The sequence below is a fragment of the Simochromis diagramma genome, unplaced genomic scaffold (genome assembly GCF_900408965.1).
Source record: "Simochromis diagramma unplaced genomic scaffold, fSimDia1.1 OVJJ01000101.1, whole genome shotgun sequence".
NCBI classification, from domain to species: Eukaryota; Metazoa; Chordata; class Actinopteri; order Cichliformes; family Cichlidae; genus Simochromis; species Simochromis diagramma.
Window position 1 is genome coordinate 56125 of NW_024387039.1, and position 11813 is coordinate 67937.

An 11813-nucleotide genomic window follows, 5' to 3' on the forward strand; every position below is an offset into this window, starting at 1 on the left:
CATTAAGTCAGTACACCCATTTTGCAGTTTTGGATTTAAGAGGCATACCATCAAGACCAGTCAGTCACAGTCTAAGACGAGACACACCAGTTTGTTTCAATTCAGGAGAAATGTTTAGGACAATGCCATTGTCATCACTGTTCTCCACAACATCCTTTGAGTATCATTTTATTTGTCAAACAAAGAAATAATTTTTAAATAGAGACATTGTTTTCATCGAGTAAAAGTAGTTAAAAGTAATGTAATAAATAATTCCAACCTGTTTGAGCAAATAGAGAGATTCATTTCCTTCCATTGCAGATGGACACATCTCCAGTGTTTCGTCGCCAGTGTTTCCTTCATCCTGAGTGTGAAATAATTATTAACTCATGAGTATAGTGAGGTAAAACAAGAACTACATGTTTTAGTTTAAAAGGTTTAGCATAGAGCTTACTCTATATTACAAATATAATAGATGTTTATATAACCTATGCAAAAAGGCATGGGAACTGGATAATAGAAATGTGAAATCAACTACTCTGTATTGCATGGTGTCACAGCAAGTTCTTTAGTAGAGTTTAAAGCAATCTTTGTTGAACACCACAATGTTGTGAAGCCTTATATATATTTATATAGCTTTTATATGAAAATATTGTCTTCTGCAGTGTGGACATAATACAAGTAATTTACTTACTTTATCTTAATGAGAGTGTGGGGAGTGAGTTGGAGGGCAGGGTGGGCTGCTTTTAACCATGTAAAGCAGTTTGTGCTACATCTTTGTATGAAAAGTGCTTTATAAATAAAGATTGACTGATTGATACACACACACACACATAGATGATAAATGGACAGATTTATATATATTGCTTTTCTACTCTCCCGGAGTACTCAAAGCGCTCTGTACAACATACCACATTCACAACACCTCATACATGCACTTCTAAAATCAAGTGCAAACTAATAAACATCTACACACATTCACACTCCGATGAGCGCATCAGAGGGCAACTTGGGGTTAGTATCTTGCCAAAGGATATTTGGCATGCAGACTGAGCCAGGAATCGACGAGTATATCTGCTCTACAACCTGACCCACAGCCACCCAGTAGCAAATATAAATAATTTATATTTGTTTGATACAATATTGAAGCACAAGGTAGGCAGTGCTAAAGGTATTGGTGGTTGATTTAACTTACATTTTAGAGTAAACGTTAAAATCTGCATGAAAATGTGAAGGAAAAAAGTGTAACACCCAAAAAGCAAAACATAGAAATTCCTTTAGTGAAACAGCAGAATTGAAATAATAAAAAAAAAACAATCTTAATGTACCCTGCTCAAAGACTTGAATGGGTGTACTGTAGGTGGCTAGAGCCATATGCGTTTGCCCTTCAAAAAACAACGGTTCCTGTTTTTTGTGCCTCCATCCATTAATGCAATATGTCTCATGTTAGGTGTTATTATTAAACACTACACTACAATTGATAGAAAACCATAAATTCATGTGTAAATGATTGTTTAACCATGTAATCTAAACATTAATACAATTAAAAAAAATGTAACTTTTGAATTCATAACAATATATGTAACATCAAAGAAATCATGTAATTTTGTTTTGAAATACGTACCAGAGAAGATGTGTTCTCTCCGGAGGTCCCACTATCACCTTCAACATCGATACTTTTTGGTTTGTGCATGACTTCCATGATTCTCTGTTTAATACACATGTAGTAATTACGTTTTCATCTATCTGTAATGTAAAACAGTATCCTTCCACCTAGTTATACTTAGGTGTGCCTGTGCAAGGCACAATTTTTATTATTCATCCACTGTTCTTCAGGTCTAAACAAACTTCTGTTGCTCACTCAATTTTTGCTCTGTAATTCATTCAGAGCTTAAAAATGTTTGCCACTCTCCTTGATAAATACTAAGTCCAGAGTAGTATTCAGACTCTAAACATAGATATCATAGAGTGCTTACCTTTTGGTAGTGCAGAGCAACATGATTAAGTTTTTTATGATTTGTACAATTGTTTGGCACTCCCAAGTCTTTGCACACGTTACTCCAGAATGCGTCTCCTCGGTGAACATTGTGTTTCTTTCTGTTTTGTGGTTCGGAGAAAGTCTCAATGCATTTTATTATATGTTCGTGTTTCAGACGAATTTTCCGTGTCTGTAAATGCAAGTAAAACAATTAAATAAAATAGAGAGATCTAGAACTATAAAATTATACTTTAATTTTTTTACACTATATAACTTCAAAATATTGTTTAAGAATAAAACTTGCCTTTCCAAAGGATGAAAATGTGGAGCTTCTGTAACACAAATAAGAAATTAAAAAACAAAGGCTTCAATGTATTTGCCAAACAAACAGTTTTTGTCATGCACTTGTTATATTTACATATTCCTGTATTACTCGAAATGATATATTTAAAACCACTGGGGTGAGCGAAATGGTCTCGGATGGAAACAGGCTAATCATATTATTGTTAACGCACCATTATAGTCAAAGATATGGACAAAGCAACAGTCTTATAATTTGTGTTTCAGGTTCAAGGAAATAAGCCTACATAGGAAAAGTTATTAAGTTATGTATTAAAATCAAATTTATTTCTAAAAAATTTGTTAGTTTATTTGTTTATTTGTTTATTTATAAGGAACCCCATTAGCTTCCACAACAGTGGTTGCTAGTCTTCCTGGGGCCCAAACCATCAAATACCACCAAATAAAATGTTACATGTTGGATGCAAATTGTCCACATAATTTGGCTCTTACATCCACAATAAGGTTTTACAATTCTGAAGATGTAAACATGTGAATATTAAAAATTATATAACCCCCCCCCCCCCCCAAAAAAAAAAAACCCAAAACACTCAAACAAAATACACAATTTCCATTACAAGTGACATTACCCTCTTACAATTTTTACAAATGAATTAAAAACTGCCTAAATAGGCTTTTAGGTGATTTTTAAAATTATGAATAGAAGCCAATTCTCTAATTGCATAAGGCGACTTATTCCACTGAAAAGATGCTCTGAATATAACAGAGTTTTTCAAAAAGTTACTTTTAACTCGAGGAGTTACTAAATTGTGGTTAGTTGAGAATCGTGTAGCATGATTATGTATTTCATCTGGATACTGCAACTGAGCATAAAAAAGTGTGGTGTGTTTACCAGTATTGCTTTCTTTAAAAATACAAGTAAGCCATAGTATAATTTAGCTTGTACAGAAAGCCAAGAAAGTTTATCGTGCATTTTATCAATACTTGTATAATATGAACACCTTAACACTAATCCGGCCGCCCTATTTTGGACTAACTGAAGTTCAGATCTGTCTTATTAGCTGCTGACCAAATGACTGAGCAGTACTCTAGATGAGATAATACTAGTGCATTAATGACATCTTTCATAATTGAAGAAGTGATATAAAAGGAGCATTTCCTAGCTATCGCTATGCCCTGTCCCATTTTCTTAATAACAGAGTTGATGTGCTGAGACCATGAAAGGTGGTGGTTTATGGTAACACCAAGTAATTTAATCTGGGTGACCTGTTCTAATACCGATCCAGCTATGGAAAGGTTTAGCTGTGGGCTGTTGACTAAGCGTACTCTACTTCCTATTAACATGGATTTGGATTTAGACACGTTTAAAATCATGTTGTTTTTACTTATCCAATCAAACACGTTCAGCAAATCTAGTTGTAACACGCTTGTCAATTCAGAGTAGCTACTGGCAGAATAAAACATGGAGTCGTCAGCATACATTACAAGACGAGATTTATCCAGGACATACGGCAAATCATTTGTAAAGACTGAATAGAGAAGTGGACCGAGGCAGCTGCCTTGGGGTAGAGCACAGTTCATTTCACAGCCCTCAGAGAAATAACCATTATAATAAACCTTTTGCCTTCTTCCAGACAAATAACTTTCCATCCAGCACAAAGCAGCTGGTGAAAATCCATAACATTGTAGTTTATCTATCAAAAGATCATGATTTATCAAATCAAATGCAGCACTAAAATCCAAAAATACCACCCCGGCCAAATTCCCATTATCTAGATATTTGTACCAGTTATCTGTCATGTGAATGAGAGCTGAACTGGTGGAGTAACCAGGTTTGTAGGCATGTTGAAACTGAGTGAGTAACTGATTTTCTGTTAGGTAATGTTGAATTTGTTCATAGACAATCCTCTCCATAATTTTACTTAGAACGGGAGCAGACTAATAGGTCTGCTATTGACACCATTAAAAACGTCATTCTTGTTTTTAAGAATGGGAATTATTTTCGATTCTTTCCACTGCAATGGAAATAAGCTGCATGCCAAAGATCTATTACATATGTGACATAGGGACACAAACGTGGCTGCAACTTTGAGCAGTTTACTGTCTGTGTTATCAGAGGATGTATCGTCAGGAAGTGATATCAATAAGCACTCTACCATCTCCACACTCACTGCCTCAAACTTAAATTGGCATTGCTTATTATTCATGATAACATCCTGTATAAGTGATAAGGTGGGACCGCCTCTGCTCATATTAGATTTTAAATTTGTTATTTTATTGCTGTAATAATTCACAAAATAATTGGCTATGTCCTTAGCTTTACTTACAAATGTACCACCCGTGTAGATGTGAGACATCACCGGAGCAAGATCTCTACCCGTTATATTATTTAAAACTTTCCACACCTTCTTTCCGTCCTTATTGGCCTCCTTGAGCTTAAGTTGATAATATTCTTTCTTCTTGCGCCTATTCAATTTAGTTACTTGATTTCTTAACTCGCGATATCTTGCCCACTCTTGTGGACTGACAGACTTATGTGCTTTTGCTTTTGCTATATCCCTTTCTGACATTGCAGCCTTAAGTTCATTATCTAGCCAAGGTGCGTAGTTCTTTTTAACAGTAAATCTTTTTAAGGGGGCATGTTTGTCAGCCAGGTAGCAAAAGTTTTCAATAAACATAAATAATGCCATATCAGGGTCACTCTCGAGGCAGATGTCAGTCCAGTGAATTTCCTTTACGTTGTCTGCATTGAAAGTTTTGTATGATCTATGAAAAATAATCTTTTGTGCAGTTTTCAGTGGTTTCATTTTCTTGGTCAAACCTACAAGATTATGGTCACTATAACCAACTGGAATACAAACAATATTAGAGCAATGCTCAGGAACATTTGTATATATATGATCAATACATGATGATGACCTATGACCTCCTGCGTTGACCGTGACCCGGGTGGGAATGGTGATCATCTGAGACAGGCAACAAGCCGACGCTGATGAACTTATCTTTTTCCTTAAAGGACAAGAAGGAGCTGACCAATTGATATTAAAGTCTCCCAATAAGAACATGTCTTTGTTTTCCTCAGTTACTCTTTCCAGCATTTCACAGATTCGTTCTACATACAACATATTACTACTTGGGGGTCTGTAGCAGCAACCTGCTAATACAGGCCTGCCATAGAGTGGGTGTAACTGAACGGATGATCTGATATCCTCGTGTTGGTGTTGTTCCCAGACCATCATGAAAATGTTGTTCCAGGTTCAACATTGCAAGTGACCAATCACATTGTTGTGACGTTATTCTTTTGCGCACCAAGCCATTCGTGCATTTACGAAATTCCAATGTTGCAAGGACAATATCAATTCTGCTTACTGTTTATTAAAGGGTTACGGTTAGGGTCAGGGTCCGTTGATCGGTGGACAGAGGCGGTTTCTCGCAGCTTTAGTACAGTTTTTTGTTTTACGCCGTTTTTTCCCAAAGTCGTAAAAGTATGACGTCACAACATTCTGATTGGTCACTTGCAATGTTGATCCTGGAACAACATTTTCATGATGGTCTGGGAACAACACCAACACGAGGATATCAGATCAACCGTAACTGAACGCACACAATTTCCAGGTCGTCAAACATTAAGTCCATACTGTAGAATAAGGAGGGGATGTTTTTCTCATTATCATTTAATATTTTAATATGGCATTATTAGTTCATCAGAAGTATATAACCAGCTTTGCATTAAACATAAATTGAAGTTTTTGACCTTACATTATCCTTTGCATTACAGTGATTGTTATAACTTTAGTTTGATCTTTTCCTTACAGGTACCAGAATAATAACATGATTTTCCATTGCAGATGTAACCATGATTATTCCATACACATTGCAGTTTGTTGCTTATTCTAGAGTTGTGCTCAAGTTAATTAAAGGTTAAAAGCTACAGCCAGCGCGAGTCTGGCTGATCTATGGAGGGCAAAGGCTTTGAGCCTGGAAGGCCGCACGCGCTTACACAGCACTTATAAGATGTTATTCTTGGTGATTTTGTGCTTAGTCATGTTCTAATATGTTTTAAGTAGAAGTAGCTGATCCAGCAATATTCATTTAATATTATATACTTGATTTAGAGCAATACACACTGATGGTCTGAGTAAATGAAAGAGTCCTTGTAGCTGCCATGTTGTGTCTTAGCAGGGTACAGACGGTTCCAGGAGATGGGGGCAGTCAGCGTCTGCCCTCGGGAAGGAGACAATGTTATTCTTTGTGTTAAATAAAATTGTCAACATTGATTGTATTACACCTGTCACTACGCATGAAGGGGCGTTCTAATACCCTGATTTTACAAAACTATGGTGATGTGTTTTTTGAAGAGAGATCTGAGACTGTCTGCATACAGTGTCCATCTCCCACGTGTGTGATCATTAAATCATCGTTTGACTCAACCCGACCGGACCAGTGTTGTTATTATGGGTTTTTTCCTCTGGTGTCCATCCCCAATATTTTGAACTCGTAACAGCTTGGGGGCTCGTCCTGTGGTATTGGGGTGGAAGTGTGAGGTGTGGATGGTCCGAGGTGGTCGAGCGGACAGGCACGGACCAGGGATCTGATGTGAGTGGGCTCCGCGGGTGCATCTAAAGGTAAGGCACTGCCTGTTGAGTTGATTCCCAAATTGTGCCAAATTGGGCTGCATTAAATTAAAAGTCTACTCACTGATGTTGCTGGTGGGTGTCTGTTTTGATTTTGATGAGAATCACCGTGTGTTATGCAGTTAAAGTTGCTTAAGAGTATTTAATGAAGTTGAAGAAATATGAACGTAATAATGTTGGGTTTGAGTCCCTGGATATTGAGTTAAAGGCTCAGGTAGTTTGGTAGGGAATTGGTCATGTTGTTGGTTAAAGTCCAAATTGGTTATAAGTGTGGTCCTGTGTGATTATAAGTGAGGGTTGGCTCCATTGACCTCTAGGTGGCACTTGCCTTAGTCAGACTCTTGTTTTAGGGTGTTGACTGTTGTTTCAAATTGTTACAAATTATTATAGGACGGCACCAGAAGATGCTAAGAAGCACATAGCCCGGAGGTTACGCTCCCTCCTGGCCGTGGACGCGCGGTCTTGACCTGTCGGCGAACAGGGTTAGTTCAGTTTGGCTTAACTGTGGGGTACAGGGCATCCCGGAATCAAGCTAGGAGTTAGAGTCTCCTCACCGTTTTAAACGGTGTCATGTGCTTGTTTGGACAAAGTTAAATTGAGTTAGGGATTTTAGAAGTTAGGTCAGAAACTGTTCCCAGAAGTAACAGATACTGTTTGATTGATTACAAAAAAGTGAGACTTTCTTCGGTGAGACCCGTTATATTAAATTTGTCGAAATTTGTTAGGTGCTGAATCTGTCAGGCCTGTCAGTGATTGTAAATATAAGACGTCTTTGTAATATAAAATAATAGAGTTTTGCCTGAGCTTTGTGTGAGACTCGGTGTGACGTGCAGCTGCAGCGCTGCGAGCTATTTTTAGACGGTGTGTGAACATGCAAATGAGCTGGTGGCTGGGAGGAGAACGGAGCTTTTTCACTTCCTGCCCAGAGTGTGTGTGAGCCTTATAAGCAGAAGGCTTTTTATTGCTGAAAGCCTGTAAATAAGCTGCTGGTTTTGATGTTATAACAATATAAATGGCTTCTGATTTAAAAAGAGTGGTTTTAATAATTTTCAGACACACCTTGCAAATGTGCTTATAATGAGTTGGCACTCGGCCTTTGAAGGTCAGAAGCTTCATTCGGCGTGACTGTCCGGATTGATAAAGTGTAGTAAATGCCTTGAGTGCAGAGGGCTAAATGCAAACAAGCTTACACACACATAGGTTTTGATTAGAATAGGTCCCCAGAAGGCTTTTGAATGTTACAAACCAAGTCTGAGTCACTAGAAGGTCAGTAGTTAACTACAGTACATTTATGTAATGTAAAAAGAATTTAAGACTGAGCAACTTCAGTTTTTGAAAAGGATAAGAGAGTGTTCCTAGATCAGAGTAAGCTGCTGTAAGTTAATTGAAAACAATTTAATCAAATCTTAAATATTATATACTGATAACACAGCTGATTTTAAGCCATACCTTGAGTAAGTAAAGCCATGAAGTTTTCTGAGCTGCCATGACACAGAGAAAGTGGAGTGTTTCACCCTGAAAGGATGGAATGATGCTCTGCCTTTGTAGTCAAGTTCAAATATAGCCCGTAATAAATATGAGCCACTAATAAGCGTGACATAATTAATAATATCAAAATAAAGCACATCGGGTGAGTGACCCAGATAACAAAATTTATGAGCACGCAATAAAGTGGACCTGTTAGAACCCTTTTGACATTTGTCCCTTCAACAATAAATGATTATATTGTGTCCCATCTATTGAACAGTTCCGTTTAACACTGATAACTTGCTATTTATATAAAATACAACTAAACATGGCAGTGCTGTATTCTGCCACTTGTTATATAGAAATTACTGAAATGGAGGGTTTGTTGGAGGTCAGCTGTGAGTGTCACGTTGTCGCACAAGAAGGTGATGCACCTTATGAGATGACAGTGTGGTCTGAGATTGAGATGCACGAGTTAAATGCCTATATACAACGTTGCCTATTTCTATTTCGAGGCTTAAAGGAGATAACTGAGAATGAAAATGATCCAAATTGGGTGCCTACAGACGCGGCTCACTTTGCCTATGCTGCGATAGAGTCTGTAGTAGACGGTTTTGATTTTGATATGCTTGCTTGGGAAATAATGTAATTATTTGTGGAGATGTCTCCAAGTGATTAGTAGATTTAAAGGAGACAAATGTGTGCTCGAAAGTGTGTGGTTGAGATTGTGTGTTTGGGTGTGTGTTTGGAAGGCTTTGAAACATAGGTTTGATTTGAATAAAGCTAATCACAGTATTATGGTTTGACATTGAAGTAGAGCGAGCTATACAGCTAATTATTGAGGAGTTTGGATTTAATTGATCCATTGCTTCCTCGCTCGGTAAATAACAGGGTGTATTTGTCACTTTGTGAGCAAACATGATATTGCTTTGGGGCAATCTTCTGTGAAAAACTTAAGGCTGTGTGAATGAATTTGAGCTGTATGATTGTTTTGTGCCCCAAAGTTAACATGCAGTGTGTATGAGTTTATAACATTTATATTACAGAGTGAAAAGTGGTCATTATAAGTGAATATTGAAAGAGGCTTGGTTAAGTTTTGACACACTGCGTTGGCTGTGTGTCTTACCAAGCAGATCACAAGGAGACAGTGACCCTTGGAGGAGTGAAAGTAATTCTGAAAGTTAACAGGCAGAAGCTGTGGGGTGACCGAAGAGGAGGAGCCGTATAACGTCACAAAAAAGGGAGGTAAGCCTGTGTTCTAGGATAATGGCTGACGGCCCAAGCATGACACCTACTGGGCACAGAGGCTATAAGCCTCTGAAGGAGCAGCAGGAACAGCTAAAAAGAGCCATTCGCCTGGCTTCTCCTGGATCATCAAGATTAGCTGAGAAGGAATGCAAAGCAATGGAAGCTGAGCTAAGCAAACTTATTGCTTCCCAACAGAGAGGGCTGGATGACAAAATAGCCCTAAGTCTTGTGCTCAAAACAGAAGGAGAGAGATGTGAGCAGCAACTGGAACAACTGCAAACCGAGGCAGAGAAACGTTCAGTTAACTGGAGAATTAACCAACAAATCAAGAAACTACAGCAAACCCATGCAAAGTGTTGCAAGTGGATGTTCTTGTGGAACGGAGCATCTTCCTGGATGGAGGAGGATGACACAGCTGAAATAGAAGATATGGAGAGTATAGTGGAGGCTTTGAAACAACTGAAAAAGCAAAATAAGAAGCTGGAAGATCAAATGAAGAACTGGATTCCAAAACCAGGAGATGCTAACAAGTATCACGCAGCAGAGATACTTCCTTGGGCCACATTAACATGTAATGCTGTAGGACGACAACATGTCATGCCTGTGATGACCCTTAGGGGAGGACAAGTTCATGGCCCAGATGGACAGACTGCAGTGGTTGTAGGAGGAGTAGCTGATGTTGAATACACCAGAGCACCACTGGTGTTTCATAATGAAGGGCCTACGACAGTTAAATGTCAGTCCCTGAGTGGGGGAGGGAAAGAGATAGCAGCAGCCGCAGATGAAGGCTTGACTTTGCCTTCCCGTTCACAAGAGAGAGGAGACAGGCCAGAAGCCGAAGCATCAAAAGATAGCCTGCCAGACCAGACTGGAGAAGCGGATCGGACTCCAACAAATGAAGAAATGATTTCACCAGTGGAAAGGATGGCACAACCGGCTTTCATCGGGCTGCCAACACCAGCAAGAGAAGAGCAGGCCCAGACCAGTAGGTCAAAATATTCCAAAGCAACGGCCAAGTCAGACACATGGGCAGGAGAAGTATTCGGACGAATGCTTGAAGCCCCGCAAGGGCTATTGGAAGTATTAAATACGCTGAAGGCCGTAAAAGACAAAATGACCAAAGGCACGGAAGAAGAGGAGAGTGACAACGATTCATCTACCTCGGAGGAGGAAGATGATGACGAAGACAAAGACAGAGGAGGAGTCACGTCAGAGCCAAGTACTGTCAGGAATCTTAGGTCAACACAATCGAAAAAAGAACAGAAACAGAGGAGGCCTATTTTTAAGAGTTCAAAAGCCAAGGGAAAATTGGGACAGTGTAAAACTGTGACCAAAGCAGAAAAAGCTGCGGGCCCTCATTATAATTTGCCTTTAGTGGCTGGTACAAAAAACGAACCAGTGTACCACGCGTACAAAGAGATTTGGAGGCATTGGTTAAACAGCTTCCACCTATAACTGGAGGAGGAGCAAGGTGGTTGCGTGAATTAGGCAGGCTAACAGAAGGAGAAGAGCTTGCTATTGGTGATTTTCGCGCCATTTCTGCGCGGTGTATGCTCGGTGGTGGGCTAGCAGATGTAGAGGCCATAGCTCGCACAACTCGCTATGCAAATGATTTGCCTTATCATGAAGTGCAATGTGCTTTGTCTGACGCAGTCCGTGAGAAGTACCCAACCCCTAACACAGGTGCCATACCTAAAATAACTTGGGACCCCCAAAACACACCTAGAGAGTTTTTAGAAAAAGCCAGAGACCAGTGGTTGTTAGAAACAGGTATTCATCCAGGTAGAGAAGGTGAACATCGAGCGTGGTTTCGTTCAGCGGTGCTGGCAGGGCTGCCAAATCAGGTCATAGAAGATCTACAGAAAAATCCAGATTTTGCCGTAGCAGATTCGGTGCAGTGGGAAAGACACGTCTCACATCGTTTACAGCTGGAGCAGGACAGGGCGAACAAGCAGAAAAAAGAGTTGGAGGAGGCACAAGCGTCTCTAATCAAACTACATTTGGCGGAGGCCAGAAACAAAGCCTGCGAGAAGAAGAAAGAGGAAAAAGAAAAAACAGAAAAAATGATGATAGTTGCGACCCAGCCTGGTCCTGGGCCTGAATGGCCAGATAGTGATGATAATAATAATGGATTGGATTTATATAGCGCTTTTCAAGGCACCCAAAGCGCTTTACAATGCCACTATTCATTCACTCTCACATTCACA

The 11813-nt window shown here is 39.3% G+C and overlaps 1 long non-coding RNA gene across 1 annotated transcript; it reads right to left on the reverse strand.

Annotated features, from left to right (window-relative positions):
* On the reverse strand, positions 1–3725 carry LOC120741027. Its single transcript, XR_005697539.1, has 3 exons — positions 1956–3725; positions 1604–1687; positions 1–343 (listed from the first exon to the last, which is right to left on the reverse strand). It is a non-coding gene; the product is annotated as an uncharacterized LOC120741027 (long non-coding RNA).
* Positions 3726–11813: the final 8088 nt, after the last annotated feature.